Source organism: Gallus gallus, chromosome 5 (genome assembly GCF_016699485.2).
Source record: "Gallus gallus isolate bGalGal1 chromosome 5, bGalGal1.mat.broiler.GRCg7b, whole genome shotgun sequence".
In the NCBI taxonomy this organism is placed as follows: domain Eukaryota; kingdom Metazoa; phylum Chordata; class Aves; order Galliformes; family Phasianidae; genus Gallus; species Gallus gallus.
The window spans coordinates 17,234,819-17,253,482 of NC_052536.1; the positions used below are offsets into that span (position 1 = coordinate 17,234,819).

The window sequence follows — 18,664 nt, forward strand, 5'->3', positions numbered from 1 at the left end:
AACATCTTGTTGTGTCAGCATCAAGATATGAAGAATGCAAAGAAGGGTAAAACAACTGAAGTAAGTTTTGAGCTGCTAAGGTAAATAGAAAAGCTGCTGTGACTTCACTAGAGTCAGAATGCCCTCACATCTGTTAAAAACGCGATATACAGCATGTGACTAAGTGGCATGTTTTAATATTTGTGCTAAACAATGACAACCAACATATTATGTTTTTGTGAGAAAGCAGCGTGGCTGAGAAGGCCGTTAAAAGGAAATCAAGGCTTGAAATAATCACTGAATACCTTTCCATTGGAAGATGAAAGTACTACCACAGTTAAGACAAAATTACTAATGTTTAGTAATGTTACAAAGTGTTACATTACTCAGAATTTGTTAACTCAGAACAATTAAGAGAAAAAATCTGTCACCGCCTCATGCATTTGTGGTGGAGTTCTTTATAAGAAGCCTATTTTCTTTTTGAGTTAAATCTATATACTTTGTTCAGTGGTTCCTGGCACTTCGTGCATCATTACAAATATCTCTAAAATGAGGAAGATCCTTGTCTCGATGAGGGCTGAAAGCAAATATCTGAAACAAGAAAACAGTTGCAGCATCTCAATACAGCATTGTTATTACGGCAATTTATTTTAAAATGTCACTTAGAGAACCACAAAGGCCTCATGATGTTCCCAAACTGTACCCTATGCCTTGCCTTCACCTGCATCAAGTAATGAGTGATGTTTTACTAGAAAATCTTTAGAGCAATGAATCAAAACATCTGTAATAGAAAACAGAAATAAAAGGTTTCCCACATGTTGTGAGAAGTTTTTTACAGGAGAAATTGGCTAAGAAGTCTTTTTCTAGCTTTAACTGCTAGAAAGATTTTGGAAAGTAGGACTGTGTACTGAGTGGTAGATACACATTTATACCTACCGCAGGCAAACTAAAGAGGAACAGTGATTATCATTTTATTGACACACTGACGAATAGCAAAGTCTACAGGGTTTTCTTTCTCTTGAAGACTTTATACTACAGCCCAATCATTTATGTGTGCCGATATCCTTTACAACTCTGCTGTGAAGTTGGCTGTGAAGAGTATCAAAGCACTGGGGTTAGTGCAAAGCGATGATTTAAAGCAAGAGAGAGAGAACGGACCTTTTAAATCTTCTTCAGGTTATATCAATTAAATCTGTCTGCAAAGAAGAGGAGCAAAGAAAACAGTTTTAACCAGGCTTCTTGGGCTGAGAACAACTTTCTTAAAAAAAAAAAAAAAAAAAAGAATACATGGACTCTTAATTTTCCTCAAAGGGTCAAAGAAAATAAATACTTCTAATTCTTTACAACAACCTTTTTCTATTGGATCAACTTCAATTAATACTTCACCTTCTAAATTGCATTGGCACAAAAATCTAATGTCTTTATTTTCAGAGGAACATTGCAAAACTCTATCATGCATCCTTGTGCCAAGAACTTGAAAGATGTCATACGCACGGAGTGAGAACGTCAAAACCAACTTTCATGAGTTACATAGGGTTTTGTTCTACAAGCATGGTCACTCCTCGGAATTTTCCAGAGTTACTTTCTCTGTGATTCTCACTGAGCCTGGCTCTATCAGTCCAATAACAAGTTTACCCATAGCACTGAACAAAACACACAACCCACTGCTTTCTTTGCAAAAATGAACTCTGGATGTACATCACTACTGAATCTCTGTTTCATATGAAGCAGGCTGTGTAAACAAAATCCCAGTGATTATATTTATTATATATACCTCTCCACCTTTCTTAAAATAAAGAAGAGTATAAACTTGAACAGCCAGTTCAGAGAGAAACAGGGTGAAGAGAGCTATTTTCCTTCTTCTTCACTGAGAATGTTTGGTTTAGTTCAGACTCAGCAAGCTGAAAGACAAGAAAGGTGTTTCTGCCTAGGGGGAGGCCAACATAAGAAGTGAGATGATATAGCCATATGCTTCAGCAGCAGCACAAAGCCTCACGGTTGAGTGGGGTCTTGCAGGGAAACGTGTATAAAATGCACCCAACTCATTAAAGCTGAGCACGGGGAGGTCTGTTTCTTGTGTTGCACTGGTTGTTACAACAGCTGGCTAAATTCAACTGCAATTGTAGTGGACAGCAGCAGTTGGGGGCCTGGATTGTTGTCTGGCCATGAGGGACCCCTACTATAAACTGTCATCACTCATCTAATGAGCCTGAAACAAGAGCAAAGACTCCTTGGCCATACTTGCTATCTTTAGAAGAAGTGGCATGAACCCACAACTGCTGTGTGTGGCAAGACCAGTTGTAGCTGAGCTCTGGGTACCGATGACAGAGGGTTGGGATCAATTCACACACTTAATCCCAGGCTCAAGTGGGCGGGCACTGTGGGTTCCCAGTGTACAGGCATATGTGTACTTCTTTTGCTTTAAGCTTTAAAATTACTTGGAACTCTCTGAAGCCCTGGTATCCACGCCAGATTAAAGCATCCAGCAGCTTGATTTTTAGAAGCCTGTCCTTTGTATGACCATTTTTTCTCTCATTTTATTTATCAATTGTTCACTTTTATGCTGAGATAAAACCTAAGGTTCTAGGAACAAAGAATGTTTATAAATGCCACGGGTCGACCTCAAGTGTGTATGATCAACTGATAATAAACATGTTACAGTAACAACAGCTGCATAATGATTTAAGAATACCAAGGCCTCAGCAATAAAAGCTACTGAACAACATCCATATCTGTATCTCCACTCATAGCCTCCTGACATATCAGCTAGATTTTTCTTGTGAGATTTTTGATTGCACAGAAATTGTGGCTTGGTTGTTATGATCAATGTCTGGCCTGCTGTTTGTCTGCGTGCCATGGTGCCTGGGTGATAAGTCAGGTTTCAGGGTTACCTGGGTTTTTTGTAAACAGACTCTAGACTGTAAGAACTTGTTGCAGAAACCAAGGGATTTTAAGGAATATTCTGAGGAAGAAAGGTACAGTAACTCTAAGTCAGAGGAATTGTGATATTCTTAAAGTTTCTTCATCTAGAGATATTCCCCATTCATCTGATATGAAATCTGAGCCCTGGTTATTGGGAACTGAGAAAATGGGTAAAAAGTTTTCAGAAACCTTTTTATATTCTTAAGATTTCAGCAGTGAGGGTTCTGCGTGCTCTTTGGGTGGCTTATGTGTACAGCTGGTTTCCATGCCAACTAATGAGCCCTCTTCATAAATTGTGGACAGCTGGCTGAAAACTCTAATTGGAGCCCCATCTTTGCAACTGTGTGTGTGCCTATGTTTGACTTAATAATGCAGAAGTGTACTATTTGTGTGCTTAAAGCTAGCTCAGTGTGTACAAGCTTGGAGGGTTGGTCTCTTTTCTGGATGTAGCAGCACCTTCAGGGGTTGTGCAAGCTCTGATGAGGACTGCCTCTGCTGTGAAGACCATCCTGCCAGGGTAATGCTGTGGGCTGACCACAAGCTTGTGGAGGTGGTTGGGGGAGGGAGGAAGTGTTTTCCTTGTTAGAAGACAATGTTGTTGGCTTGATGAGTGCTATGTTCTCTTATGCATTTTTATCAAGTCAAAGCATAAAGCAGTAAAAGCGGTGGGGGAAAATAACTGTGTTATTCATATTTAAGTATATTTAGCTTTAGGCTCTCAATGAATCTCAGCATGAGTTATTACACGCTGAACCAAACCTTAGGCTAGTTTAATTATAGGAACATCTTATTAAAAGGGAAGGAAATGAGAACGAAAACTGAGTCAGTATTTGTGGAGTACCATCTGTGTGAGTATCTGGAGCTCATTACAGGTTTCTGCTCTTACAATTAGCTGTCCCAAACACCCCTAAGTGTTCAGGAATAATCTTTAATTCGGAAGATGTTAATTTGGGTTGATTCTCCAGAACTAGGTCCTAAGGGTTTATTTGGTATATTTAAAGCATTTGAAATTGATTTGTGCATATATTTTTTGGACTAGAAAAAATGTGCTTGGCTACATAGAGTTTATCAGGATGAGAAGTTTTAAAATGAAGATCCTGTGGGCACATCTTGGATCTTTGTGAACCAAAGGTATTTTGACAAAGACAACGGCTTAGCTGGGGCTTAACTAATACTTCTCAGCTCATGTTCTTGTGCTATGTGCCATGAGCTGTGTGCTTCTGTCTGGTAATGAAAGGGTTAGGGGGATTGGAGGGGCATAAATCTCTTCCCTTAAATACTTGATAACAGTATATGAAAGGAGAATCAAATACCACAATTTGTGGTGCCAGAAAACCCCAGAATTTTGGTATGTTGTTTGGTGTTCTGATGAGGGGATAGATTTTTCTTGATGTTATGCAACTGGCTTGAAAAATTGGAGATTCTTACTTCTTCTAGAAAGTTTTGTCTGTGTTCGAGTGCCTAATTTCTTTTTGGACCTATCTGATTCTCTTTTGGGAAGTAATATGACGATGGTGGCATGGTAGCAGAGCATGGGAGCACTGCTGCAGTACCTAATGTTTCCTTTGTGGTTTTTTTTTTTTTTTTTTAATAGTAGGGAGAAGATTTCTTAATGCATGGATTTGACTAGTGAATTTTTAAGGAAATAAATTTTTAAAGTTTTTTTTTTTACTGATTACAAGAACGCTACTGGATGCTTCTCTTTTGAAATGTAAGCCATTAAGTAAATGCTTAACACTATGCTGTTTTGAATATATTAGCACGTTTGTGTAAAACTGGGGAAAACTTACACAGGAGACTGCTAAGAGTGTTGTCCTGCAATCCTTGCATGTGTGACTATCATTTACGAGTGATGATGGAGCCATCCTACAGTGTAGGCACACTAGCATGACACTCAGTTCCTACCCCCTGCTGTGCTTCCTCTGCCCCTGGGCTGGCTGCTCTTGTTCCCAAAATGAAAAGTAGGCCTGTTACAGCTGCTGTGCAGCCTCAGCTCTGCTCACTATGCTTGATCATCTTTGTACATACTGCTTAGAAGACAATCCTGACCCTCATGCAATTAATTTCTCCAACCTTTACCTTTCCACTTTAAAAAAAAATTATTGTTACAATTTATGTACTGGATATGATATAATACACTGGCAGAGTTAAATCCCCCATTTTCTGAGTGCATCGTGCCAATCGTAATGCTGTGCTGTCATTGCTTAGCTTTGAATCATCAACAAACTCTGATACCCTAGTGCTGTTTTGTAGCTGATGTACATCTTGATGGGAGGCGTAATGCACTGTGTCTTAGGATCATAGAATGGCTTAGTTTGGAAGGGACCCCAAGCATCATCGAGTTGCAAAGTCTTGCCTTTCCTCATCGCGTGCCAGACAACAGAAGAAAAGATGATCCAATAGAGGGAATTTGGGATGATGCCGCTTCTGGACTTCTGCATGCCAAATCTTTGTTTACTCAAATGTATGTGAGCACAGAAGAAAGTTCATATTCCTAAGTAAGTTTTCCAGGATTTTATGCAGTGAATTCTCTGTCTTTGGCCTTTACTTGGACCAAAGAAACGCACTGAATCATGCCCGCAGGTGATTCAGAAGTCACTGCTTTCAGCTATGAAGTGGTAGAGTTGTCAATTTAAAATGCTGCAGGCAAAGGCAAGAGATGGCTGCATACCACTGAGAGGGAGAAATTCACAGGAGAGTATATAGCAAAAAAATCATCTCAAAAAGCAAATGTTCCCAAAGGCCAACCTTAGCATCACATCACAAAGCTATGTTTCACTGGAACATGTCGAGGCTGCCATCTGGCGACAGTAGGAACAATCTGAATACCAAGAATAACATTGTTGCTCGTAACTGAGTTTGTATTGACAAGGCAAGCAGCAGCCTTTGCGTAGGTGATATTTATGCTGTTCTCCATAACTTGCCTTGTTTTCTGTGCACGGAAAAATGGATATGATTTTAACTCAGGATTAAACAAACAGATACTGCAGTTGCTGGAAACATTGTCACCAAAATAACAGATTTTTAACAAGTTTGAAAACATATTGAAATAATAAACTCATTTGGATATCTTTTACCACGCTTTTATGAACAACTTTCAGAGAAAGGTAATTTTGTCTCATAAATAATGGCTTTTAAATAATGGCACATTTTAAATTCGTTTTTAGCTTAAACCAAAAAGTTTTCTCAGAAATGAAGAAATTACTTATTTCAGTATTTTTCATCTGTTGTTTTGAACCAACTCCTCAACATAACTTTGCTTATTTAAAACAACAGCACCAATGTAAAACTACACACAATAAAATGACACAAAAAATGATCTCTCACTTCAAAATATTAATTTGGAATGCAAACATTTCTTGTTGGGAAGTGAGCACTTTGCATTTTTTCATATTTCATTTTTTTTAAAGAGAAGGTTTTTTCTGAGGAAAAAAAATAATCACCTGAACAATGAACTTATATTTATTAAAATTAGTGGAGCTTGTTAGTTATAGGAAGCTGATTTCCCTACCGGATGTTCATAGCTCCCAAATCATCTTGTTTGTTTGTTTGTTTTCAGTATGGATGCGGCTCAGGATTTGATTTCATAATAAGCAATTGAGGATGGACAGGTGCAAAAAAATACACAGGAATTTTCAGGGGATTGAAGCGGGAAGGGATTGCAGAACTTAAACGTGACTTGTGATATAAATGGTTTTCTGTTTGTACTGCCCTTGGCCTTGGTTTTAAATCTTGCGTACATCTATTTAAACGCAGTATTACATGCACTTAATCACCATTATAGGTTAGCAAGCTTGTCTTTTATGAGTACACAAAGGCAATTTTGCAAGTGTACTTGAGACAATTTTTCAGCTGCAGAAACATATTTCATTGTGTCATCTGCTACAGCTTATACAGACGCCTTTTCACATTCTAATTGTAGAGAGGTGTACAATGGCACTTATGCATAGAAAACAGAAAATCAATGAGATACCATCACAAGCTGTTAATGTGTGCCTTACTTGTAATCGTGAATGTCACAGCCAGCTACACAGTAGGGCTTCAGGCAACAGCTGGTCATGACAAAGTAAGGGATATTTGTGTTTGAGGTTTCAAATCTACCCAGAACACTGTACCCCACAAATCCATGTTCTGATACTTGCAATTGAACGTGCAGGAAAAAAATCTTGTTTCTCACTGTCTGAAATATTTTGCAGTTTCATAGTTAGGTCTGGGTCTGTCTGCCCTACAATGACTAAGATTTGAAAATGAAGTAAGCTTCCAGTGGAGTCCGATAGCATGTGTTGATTAAAAGTCAGCAGCGATTAGAGTTGATGTTTTGGAAGAGTTTCAGCTGAATGCATTTCCATCAAAGCATGTTTTCTTAACTGGAGTCAAACACTTCATATCAGAATAGTAAAAAAATTCTAGTGAAATTTCCCAGGGAAACTTTGGTCAGAAAATGGGAAAAAAAAAAAAAAAGAGAGAGAAAATGCATAAACACATTGTAGTTCATTCCAGTACGGAAGAAAAAGTTTTTACTTTCAAAATGTTCACAAGGCTGCCTTTGTCTACTTGTACTTCAAAGGTGAAAAGGGATCAGGTGGTATTCTGACAGGGTTTGAAGGTGAAGGCAAAGAGTCTTTTTTTTTTTTTTCTTGTATAGCGGAGAGATGGGATTGTTCAAAGAAAAGAGGGTCATGATGAAATTGATGGGCCTGGAAAAAGCTTGGAAAAGCTCAGGGTGGCATGAGAAGGGAAAGATGTCAGGATAAAAGGGAAAATTGTTGAGGCAACTGCAGAGTAGAAGTTACATATGCTAAATTATGCCTAACAGAACACTGTAAATTTAAAATACACATCACCAACTAACACAACAAAATGCATGGCAAAACATATACAAAACCCCCTTTCTATTCAAACCTGTTTCATATGACTCTATTTACTGATGCCAAACTCTTTGTTTTCCAAGGAAAAGGAGTAGTACAGGGACAAACATAAAAAAATAAGAATGAAGTATTTTCTGTATTCTTGCTTTTTTGTTCTTTCCTCTCATCACACTGTATTTACTGTGATGAGCTGTCAGGGATCATCAAAATACTCTTGAAGCCCATGTACAACCTCGATGCCCACTTATGCAGATGGGAATAGTGAAGATGAAGATTATGTACTATTCCTGCTGAGCCTTGAGTGGCATGAGAGCAGTGAGTTTTTCTGAACTATGTGTCATCTTCCAGTTCAGAAGTAATGAGAAGCTAACCCTGATCTCATGGAGGCAGAGGTCTGCTTCCTTATCAGATAACTTTAGGCCTAGATTCTCCAAATATTTATTCCTCTAAATCATCCAGATTGTTCTGAAGAAAAATGTCAGCTCATGACAAGTTGGCAAGACAAAATAAAGATCATGGAGTTGTTTGGACACTAGACTACTGTTGCTCCCCATATATGACTTAGGAGATTTCTTTGTTTGAAATTACCAGTGCTGTAGGCTGCTCCAGGAAATTCTAACAGAGAATTTTGCTCTTAGCAAAGACAAATTATGTGATTGGAAATGCCAGCGTTTCCCAGTGAATGCTCTGAGAAAAATGACTGGAATACTGTTCCGACATTATGAGCCTACTAAAGCATGCTGCTTTTATTTAGCTTATTTCACATTCGGAGTATTTGCGGATCTCAATATTAAACTGAAACATTTCAGTTACCTAGTCTTATTTTTCCTGCTTGTGATTATCTTCAAACTGACAGTTTCTCGATCCGTGGAGTTGTTCGAGGCTGTGTTGGATGGGGCCCTGTGCAGCTTGCTCTAGAGGGTGGCCATCCTGCCCAATGCAGGGAGGCTGGAACTGGGTGACTTTTGTGGTCACTGCCAATCTAAGCCATTCTGTGATTGAATAAATGCTTACATTTCTTCCAGGATCCTTAAGAAAGTCAGAGTCTGTAATAAGTAAATTCCTTATACCTCAGGTATTTCCATGACATCAGTGAAAGTTGAGGTTATACTCAGCATGAGTATAGGATGAGGTTATACTCAGCAGTGGAAGACAAAAAGAAGTAAAGGTCTGGAGTGTAAAATTGATGAAGAAAGATGTATCATATTGAGTCTTTTTTTTTTTCCCCTACATCTGAGTAGCTTTATAAGACTTAAAGCTACAATGAAATTAATTACTTTTCTATATTTGCATCTAATACCAATTTTTTTTCAGAGCTTTTACCTGCAGTCTACTCTGTAGACATCATCTGAAAGCTTTTAAATTCTATTTGTTTAGTTATTCTGTGCCATTTTTCCTTCAGAATAAAATTTGTCTTATTGTTGTTCAGGGATCCGGGACAGGAAAATTCTATAGCTTGAGACAGACCATTTATTTTAAGCATTTGTATTTCCCATGTGATTGCTGAAAAGGTTTCTCTCTTTCACAATCTTTAGTAACAAGTGTTTGCTCCAATAGTTAAATGTAGCAAAATTCAAAATTTGATTCCTTTAGAAATCCATTACACTTTTTTCTTCCAATAGCCCTTTCTCAAGAGTAAGGAAAAAGGGGTAAAAACTGAAATGAAAGAAAAATAAATGGAACAATTGTATTTCTGATATTGAAGGGAATCTTTCAAACATAACTCTCAGCTAGTAGGAGAAAAGTTGATATGCTCAGTAAGAAGCTCTGCTGTCACTTTAGTGATGAAGATTTTGACCTAGACTAAATGAGGAGGAAGAGTAATGGAATGAAGAGAGTTGCATGGGCAAGTCTGTATCCAGACATGTGACTTTGCCAGCAGATAAAGGGCAACAGGGCATCATCTGGCCAGAGCAGAGCTTTCCAGAATATGTTTAATCATTACTGAGCTTTTGCTAAAATAAGTGTTTAAAACAAATGAAAATAGAAATACAGTAAAATATATATTAAAAAAATCTTATGAAGTGTTCACAGTATTTTCAATGTATGCTTTTTATTAATCTTCCCGCTAGGTATATTATAAAACTACTATTATTATTTTCTTTTGTAAGTACAGTGGTGAAAAGGGCTGGTAATTATTTTTACCACCGCTTTGACTGCTGGAATTTTATTACTTAAAAAAAGAGAAGACCACTTCAAATCCAAAAATTACAGAAAGATATCAGAAATTGAAATGACTGTGAAATTTCAAAATACACATAGAAGATTCAACCCAGTTCAGACAGATGCCAGAGTGAGGAACTTGCCCTGAAAATTTCATCTACCAAGGACCTGGCTTGCTTTCTGGAAGTAACTTTTTGGCTGATTAGACTGGGAACCGAAGGTGAAGAGGCTCTGGATGTAACTCTCAGCTAAAGGTGTCTGAGCTTCATACAAGTCATCAGTGTCAGGCTTTTAGATTTCATGGAAAGATCTAAAACAATTCTCTGCAGTGACAAAAAATACCGTGCTGTTGTTTACGAAGACTGAGAAAAGGAAATAGGGTAGATACTGGCGATGGTTTGGAATGGGATTGCCCAGAGAATAGAGTGAGTGGGGGGAAAAAAAAGGGTTACATTACTTATGTAATTGCCAGCATTTTTCAAATGTGATATCTTGGAAACATTTCTGCTAACTACACACATTTTGCTACATGAATTTAGAGTAGTAAAAGATGGATCAAGAGCTGAACCTTGATGCTTGCATCAGGAAGGAGAGAAGGAGCACTTAACGAGCAAGGAGTCTAGCCAGGAGAGGGCAGAATCATAAAAGCTAAGGGAAGGAGCTGAAGGGTGAAGAGCGTGGTCAGTAGCCCAAACCACAGGAAAATGGGGAAGGGATTTAGGTTTTATCTTTGTGCAGGATGATATTTGCAAAGTGCTGGAACAGAAAGTGAACAAGGCAGTACTGCAGAGAGGAGCAGGGAGGAAGCTCCAGTTGCAACTGGAGCTTGCATGTTCACTTAGCAGACACATGATGCAGATTAATAGGACTTTGTCGACCTACTTTCTTAATCTCTGTGAATGTAAGACTTCATCACAGCAGCTTTTGTTGAAACAGGATGAAATTTAAGGCAAGAATGTTCCCTCAAAAGTAAATAAACACAAAACGGATGGGATGTTATTTCTATTAACACTGATTGCCATCGTTTCTGATTGTTGAATTTTTTGAACACCAGATTCCTGGCAGGGCCATTACTGCTTTTTTTTTTCCTATTTTTTTTAGGATTTTTTCTTTTTTTTTCTTTTCTTCTTTTTTTTTTTTTTTTTTTGGCTCAATGATATTGAAAACCTATGGTATTTACTGTGCATTATTCAGGAGAAATTAACTTCTCCAAACCTTGCATACCTTGCATATGTTCAGTAACTTGAGGGTAATTTGAAATAAGCACAAAACCTGTTACACAAATATTGATATTTTTCTCTTTTATTCAGTGGAATTATTATATCATAATACAGATGAAATGGTGCCCATTTATGACCTTAGCTTGACATACCGCTAACCTTTTATTTTTCTAATGTCTCATCTGACATAAAAACTGAAAGTACAAGTAGCACTCGTGCTTCTTCAAAATCACCACTGAACTTATTTTTAGACAACAAATGCCCATGGAAAACACACTGGCTTTGTCTACTTGTTCTAAGGATGAGACTGTCTATTCATGAAGTATTTCCTCAACTGCTGCTGCCATGCCATCCTCCTTCTCACTGTGGCTGTTGAAGGGCAATATCTTCTCCCTGTTTTGTAATTTGGGTGAGGTATTAGCATCTTTTTGTCCTCCCTTGATGCTGCTGAAGGGTGTTTTGAATCACTTAAGTGTGAACAAGGAAAGTCAAAGCCAAGTGGAAAATCCAAGTCTGAGTGAGTGCTATAACAAACGGAGCACGAGAATCTTTTCTCAGTTTTAGCTGTGTGGAAAATGTTAGTTATGCACAGTATAACATCTCCTACACTAGGCATGGAAGTCTTTCCTCCTATGTTCACAAATCTCAGCAGATGGCAGCACAAATTAATATAATTTGAAAATATATCAAATATTCAAACAAGAGAGATTGACATAACTGAAATTCTACAAAGAGAATTCTACTCTACTTGTTCGTGTAAATGGACCCCAAACTCAGTACACTGAGTTACAAGTTCATTTTAATAGCCAGTAGATGGGGCTTGACACCTCTTGACAAGATTCAGTCACTTTACCACAGCATGTGAATACTTACTTGAATCAGAAAAGTAATTTTTACTACTTTTCTCTTTGTTTTGGTTTACATTGTTGTGGATAATATATGTGATGGGGGGGGGGGAAGACAAAATAGCTGTTTTTTCAGCTGCTCCTTAGCTGCTGAAAGGTAAATTCAAGTGCTATGGTATTATAGAAAGGCAATGGGGAAGATTATTAATACTTCATGACAAGCTTATTGCTTCTAAATCGTTCTGGTCTGTGTATATCTTGGCATAATTTTAATAGAGAGAGTCAACAAATGTGAAAGTGAGTGCAATAAAGTTGGTGCGAGGCTAAAGAAGGCATGCTCAATCTTTAGCGAGTAAGGATAGAGTTAAACAAGACTTTACATGCTTACTGAATCTCGACATCAGCTCACTTAATTTCTTTCTGACAAACAGTAAATTCATCATGAATGTTTCTATCTTGTTAACATAGAAAAAGCAGTTCTTAGTCTCTAGGTTTTAAATAAATTCTAATCAAAAGGGGGAGAGTTGCCTGTCTCATTTTTCCATCCTCAGGAAGGCTTTACAAAATTTGTATCTGTAAATTAATAATACACTCCACTAGTAGGGTATTACGCAGTGTCTGTTACCTTGGTTTTACAAGCATGGTAAACTGTTTTCAGTTATACAGGTGGGTTTGGTATATGTGTGTGTGTATGTATATGAATATACATATGTGTAGTATGTATATGAATATACATATGTGTATATGTATATATGTGGATATGTATGTATATGTATTTCTTTTTTCTTTTTACAACAGCTAGAACCTAACAAATATTTAGCATATGGGACTTCAGAGTTTAATACAGGAAAAAAAGGGGCTAGCAAATAATCAAACACCAGAGAAAAATTCATAACAGCAAACATTTAGAAACTGTAAATAATTAAGATATTGGCTCCCTCCAGGACCTGATTTTGAACACTTTTGGATGAGACAAACAAGCCCTTTTTCAGTTATCAGACCACAGATAATCATCTTGAATAACATGGGGAGGGGACTAATGCCAGAGCAAAAATCTCCAATAAAACACACATAAGAAATTATGAGAACTAAAGGATACTGTGGGAAGCTGAGAGCTAGAATGGAAGCTGTATTTCATCTTTAACTAGAGCAAATGCCATTGCAATTACAGTAATAGCAACAGAAACAAAGCTGAACTAGGAAGATGACAGATGATCAGCGGTAGGAGGGGGTGTCCACATTCAGTATGAGTCACAGTGAGTTTGCAGATAAAATGCAGTAAAATAGTTTGGCCAGGACAGTGTGAACAGACATGAAGAGAGATAAAGTCAAGTGATTCTTTGAAGGTGGTCTGATCTTTAAATATGCTTCAGATTAGAGGGGTTGTGAGAGGATTGAGGCCTTGCTGAGTAGGGGCTGGATAGTTATTCCCAACCTTTTCTCAGCGTGAGGAAATAGAGAAGTCATGTTCCTACAGATAATGCAGCAGTGCTGCCCTTGCCCTTCTGCCAAGGTTTTGCAGTCTTGCCTGGTGTCAATCATCTGCAGTGATAGTGCATAGGAACAATTCTGACCTCAAACAATCTGACTGCAGGAGGACAAGTTTGTTGAACTGGAAATATTGATGTGATTTTTTTTTTTAAGTATAATTCTTTAAATAGGAAGAAAACAATGTGAAGATATCCTACATCCTATTAATTCTCATTCAAATAATCATACATAGGGTACTCAGCAACTGGCACTTGTAGGTGTCCTTGACAACAGTTTTCTTCTGTTTCATTTGAAAGCAACTCTGCTCTTTCTCATCCCCCATCCTTCCCAACTGGAAAATTTATTTTGAGCTAAGCTGTAACCTTTACCACTTTGAGAACTCTTCAAAGAGTTATTTCCTGCCTTGGTGAGGACATTAGAAATAATGTTAGCAATACAGACAAATATTTAGAATTGTGGGGTTTTTTTTCTGAATAAATCAGTGAGAAATGAAATTGACTATCTGCTCATCCAGATAGCTTCAGTGACGGTGGATCATGGCTTTGCTCAGAAACGAAATTATCCAGTGGTTGGTTTTCTTATCCTTCCGTGTTTCACTGCTCTCTGTATTTGCTATTGCTTACCTATTCTGTGGTGTTACGTAGCCTTTAATTTGGTGGTGGTAGATTATAGGTTCTCTGGCAAGGGAGTAGTAGTAATAGTAAATACGGGATACTTTTTTGATACAGAGGAATGTTACAACATAGTCCATTATCAGTTGATTAGAGGAGCAGAAATAAACCTTGAGCACGAAGCTGTATTTCCCTGCTCAAATAACACTAAACCTATTTATAGATACAGAATAGGCAGAAAGTAAATGAGGATCCAAAACATTAAGGAAATAATTTTCTCAGTCACTACCAGGCAGTGACAGCATTATCTTACTAGTATTTAGCTTTTGATACTACAGAACAGAAAGTGTGTGAAGGGCTCTGGGACAGCTGCAACAACTTCCTCGTGCTCCCAGGCAAGAGCTCTCAGTGGCAGGGAGAAGTACCATGGAAAGGCTGAGTGGTCTGAGGCGGACAAACGTCCGAACAGAATGTGCACTGTCTGCGTTTCCAAGGAAGGGACTGAAATTAATGACATCCTTCGTGATATTTTTAGACACTCTCTAACCCCTTACTCTTGAGGTCTGAATGATGAGTATAGTAGAAATGATCGTGATGGGAGAGAGCCAACAATCAAAGCTGGCAGAAGCTATATTTGGAAGCACTGAAATGTTGATGGATGGTGCAAGATTTTAAAGGATTTGAAATTTTTGGATGAATGTATTGGAAGAATGACACACTGAAGGGATAGCAAACGATTTTATTTCCTGCCTTCATTCAAATGACACAATTGCATAAAACATTATCTTTGAAGCAGAAAAAAGACACGTTTCTACCATATTTGCAGGGTTGCAGAATAGGAACAATAAAAAATTTATGGATTTTTTACCAAAAATATATTTGGTCAGAGAATACTTTGCTCAAAAAAATTACATTTAGGCCTCAGACTGACTGGTATTCATAATACATTGCCATCAGAATCTTTATCCGAAAGAGAGGTCAAGAAATATATAAAAGGCTATGGTACTGTACAGCTCTGAGCCAGATTTCTACTAATATTAAAGAAGGATTAAAAAGCAGAAAAATATTACATTTGAATGTAGACATATACAAGGTCACATTACATGAACTTCTGTTTTTCATGAAATACAGCATACATGTAGTACTGAATATTGCTGCAGCCTTGCAAAGGCTGCTAGTACACCGCAGTAGGTTGTAAACACTGCTTATAACTAAAAAATCTTAAATAGTAAAGATGAATCTGGATTATTGTGCTCTAGCTCTGCAAATTTGATGCTGTTTTTCACCCCAACTATTGAGCACTGAAAGGGGAGGAAGAATTCAACCATTTACCATTGTCTCCCTGTCTGTTTAGTGGTAAGTTGTCCACCTTAAATACAGGTCCTTGGAAACTCTCACTCTAAGTCTACAGCACCATAAAATGCTGCATTGATTTGGTGAACTCCTTGTTTCAAGTAGGCTAAGGTCAGCATAGAAGAGAATAATGAGGCAATCACTTGCAGGTGAGAAGTCATTTCCAAGCTAATTTGAAAAGTATCACAAGCTGTGAGCTCTGCAGATTTGTAGAGGTGGCAAGCTCAGATCCTGTGATGGTTGTGATGAGCAAACGCATGCTGTGGAAACAAAGGCCTAATGAAAGCAGAAGAGGGAAAAAGGTAAATGAGGATAATTTTATTTTTCTGATTTTTTTAAATTTATTTTTAAGGAGAGTGCTTGTATAAAGTGATTCTCTATTTTGTGTCTACTGCACTAGAAAACAGGAATCTCTAAACAACCCACTGCTCTTTAGTATTTTATTTTTTTCCTCTTTCTCTTCTTTTTTTCCTAGTAAAATGACTGTCTTCTGGTCTCCCTGCAACTCTTATTCCTTCTCCTTTCTTGCCCAAACCCCAGATTAGGGCCCATTTTTCAATTTTTGTTTTTTTCCCTATTTCATTGTTCTAAGCAAATCATTACAACTTCTAGTACCTGGCACCTTAAACCATGCCTGAGCATCCAAACTGCACTTACGTACACGTATGAAGCATGACTTCCCTCTGATCTCTTCTTCACTTATTGTTATCTCTTCTACAGCCATTCATTTTTTGCAGATGAAGCTGGAAAAAATGGAAATATTATGAGATACCAAATTTCATACTTGTCTTTTTGTTTTACCGTTGTGAATTGGAAGCTCAGGTTACACCAGTCTCCTCCTTTTCCATATTAAAGCTTATATCCGTATCTAGACTTAGTAAGTTACACTTGAAATTCTCCCTTTTCTTCCTTCTAGCTTCTTGGTGAAATCTGCCCTACAGAGCTGTCTTTTCCCAGACCTTTCTTGTTTACTTTCTCAGCCACCCCCACTACTGAAATAAGTCATCATAATTTCTTGCTGTTCTCAGTTTCTTATTCAGATTCCTTCTTGGGTTTCCCAGCTCTTACAATTCAGTTTAAAATCTTTTTCTCTTCCTCAAAGGACTAATACATCTACTATTTCATGCATTCTGGCTCTCTTTTCTCCTCAGAGCTTTTTTTTGTTATGATTGCTTCATTTTATTCTTCCCAGAAGCCATTCCTGTTCTGTTCTTTTTGTCAATATGCCTTTCTTTGAGTTTCCCTCTGTGTTCTTTGCCCACTTAAAATCCCCTTCTTAAAGCACACTTCTTCCAGTACAGCTTTCAGTGATAATCCCACACAAGTGCTAATCCCCACCAGAGCCATTGCAAGACTGGTTCTGTAGCTAGTTACTGAAACTTTAGAAAGTCCAGTCTGTGGCCTAAAGAGCAAGTTGCACTCAAGGACTAATATAGTGACCTTCCTGCTCTGCATAGCACCAGCATGGATTTCTTATTTACTTGTTTTGGAAAGAAAAAAACAACCTGCTCTCAGTACTTTGAATGTACCCTTGCTGGCTTGCATACTTCTTGGGCAAGCCTTGGGAGAGTAACAGCAGACACCATCTACAGCTGTGAAAGCAGAGCCTGTTAGCAGTAATTTGTTCACTGTGGGATGATGAACTTCTTCACCTATAGTACAGATCTGCTCTTGAGCAGCCTGGAAAGTATCTGTTGCCAAATTGTTTCAGGAGTTCACAGTTAATTGCATCCCTTTACACTCCAATTTTTTTTCCAAAGAAACTGCTAAGCCTGCAAGTAAGTGGAATGTTACTGTTCACACTACTCTGTTCCTATTGCTTCCAAAACTTGTGAATGAACTTTGGGGTTGGCAATATGTTTTTGCAAGGATGGAAGCAAAGAAGTGACATTTTAGTTGTTAAGACTGTCATATCAATGACTAGAGGAATGACTTAGAAGTGCCTTTTTGACTTCTATTCAGATAATCATAGCAATGATAAGGCTTTATGGAAAGCCAATTAGAGTCCGTGGGAAGACTTTAATGGGCTGTGCATCAGGCAATAAGCATGGTAGTCCCCATGGCTGCTTTGTGTTATGGTCTGCAGAATAAACTTCAAGAAGATTTAGTAAATCCAACTTTGCTTTCTTCCTGGTAACTAAATTTTTTGATCTGTTTAAAGTACACCAGCTATTTTATTCAATGTAACGGGATGTATTTGTAAATTTAATCTGAAAAGGAATAAATCCTGGATAATCTTCAAACCCAGAGATTGTCTAAATAAGGAAAGGACTGAAAAGAAAGGAAAACACCAGGAAGGTAATGAATTGAGAGCTTCCTGGAGACAAGAAGCAGGTATAGCCAAATGCTGCAGTCGAGGATTATTTAAAATTCCTTTGACCAGTGTACTTCTTTGTGAAATGGATCAAATACTGTTTCTATTAGATGACAGGAGTTCATTTCCTTTCCTTAGATAAACACTTTAAGGTGCCAGACTCCTCTGTGAGATGATAAATGACTTCCTAGACGTCATCATAAAGGAAGTTGTTCCTTATAATCTGTTCTAAATCTGTTACATATCAAATTTCCTGTGCATGGCCGCCACTCTGCAGTGCTTTCCAAACTGTATTTCACAAATTCGCAGTGTGTCTTATAACATCAGGACACTCACTTTCCAGCTCCGTCTTTGGCACTGTTTGCAAAACACAAGAGGTCATGGGTCAGACTTTTAAGTTAGTATAACACATCCTGCCTACCTTGAATTACAAAAAATACACATTTTGGGTGAGTGATTTATGAATTTGTAATTACAGATGGGACTGTTCTATTTCACTTCAGCCTGATGAAGCTGAGAACAGCTGAAATCTGCTTATTTCAGCGATAGGAAAATCAAGAAGGGGGTTATTTCTCTCCTTGTTTTGGAAAATTTGAATTGTCATATTGGAAATAACAATAGAATCAGAGATTGTGCTTGTACTCACGTACTTTTAGATTGCCTTGTAAGCCACCAAATATCATGTCAAGCCTTTTGGGTTTTCACCAATTTCCTATGCAAATAAATCATTAAAACAAAGTTTGTTCTCTCTGCTGGGATGTTAAGTACCATAAAGAGTTCATTACCAGAGCATGTATTGCAGTCTAATTAGTCTGCCATTAAATTTATGCCTTCACTGTTATAAGAAAATGCTGCAGAGTCGTAGAAAAGCAGAGACTGTTTTGCAAGATCACTGACT

The 18,664-nt window shown here is 37.8% G+C and overlaps 2 long non-coding RNA genes across 2 annotated transcripts in view; one reads left to right on the forward strand and one right to left on the reverse strand.

Annotated features, from left to right (window-relative positions):
• The first annotated feature begins 2,887 nt into the window (after positions 1 to 2,887).
• Positions 2,888 to 18,664, forward strand: part of LOC124418011 — a 42,093-nt gene continuing 26,316 nt past the window's right edge. Inside the window, exon 1 of the long non-coding RNA XR_006939452.1 lies at positions 2,888 to 2,954. This is a non-coding gene — a long non-coding RNA (uncharacterized LOC124418011). The remainder of the gene's footprint in view (positions 2,955 to 18,664) is intronic.
• LOC121110952 lies at positions 14,819 to 16,389 on the reverse strand. Its single transcript, XR_005860402.2, has 2 exons — positions 16,114 to 16,389; positions 14,819 to 15,728 (listed from the first exon to the last, which is right to left on the reverse strand). It is a non-coding gene; the product is annotated as an uncharacterized LOC121110952 (long non-coding RNA).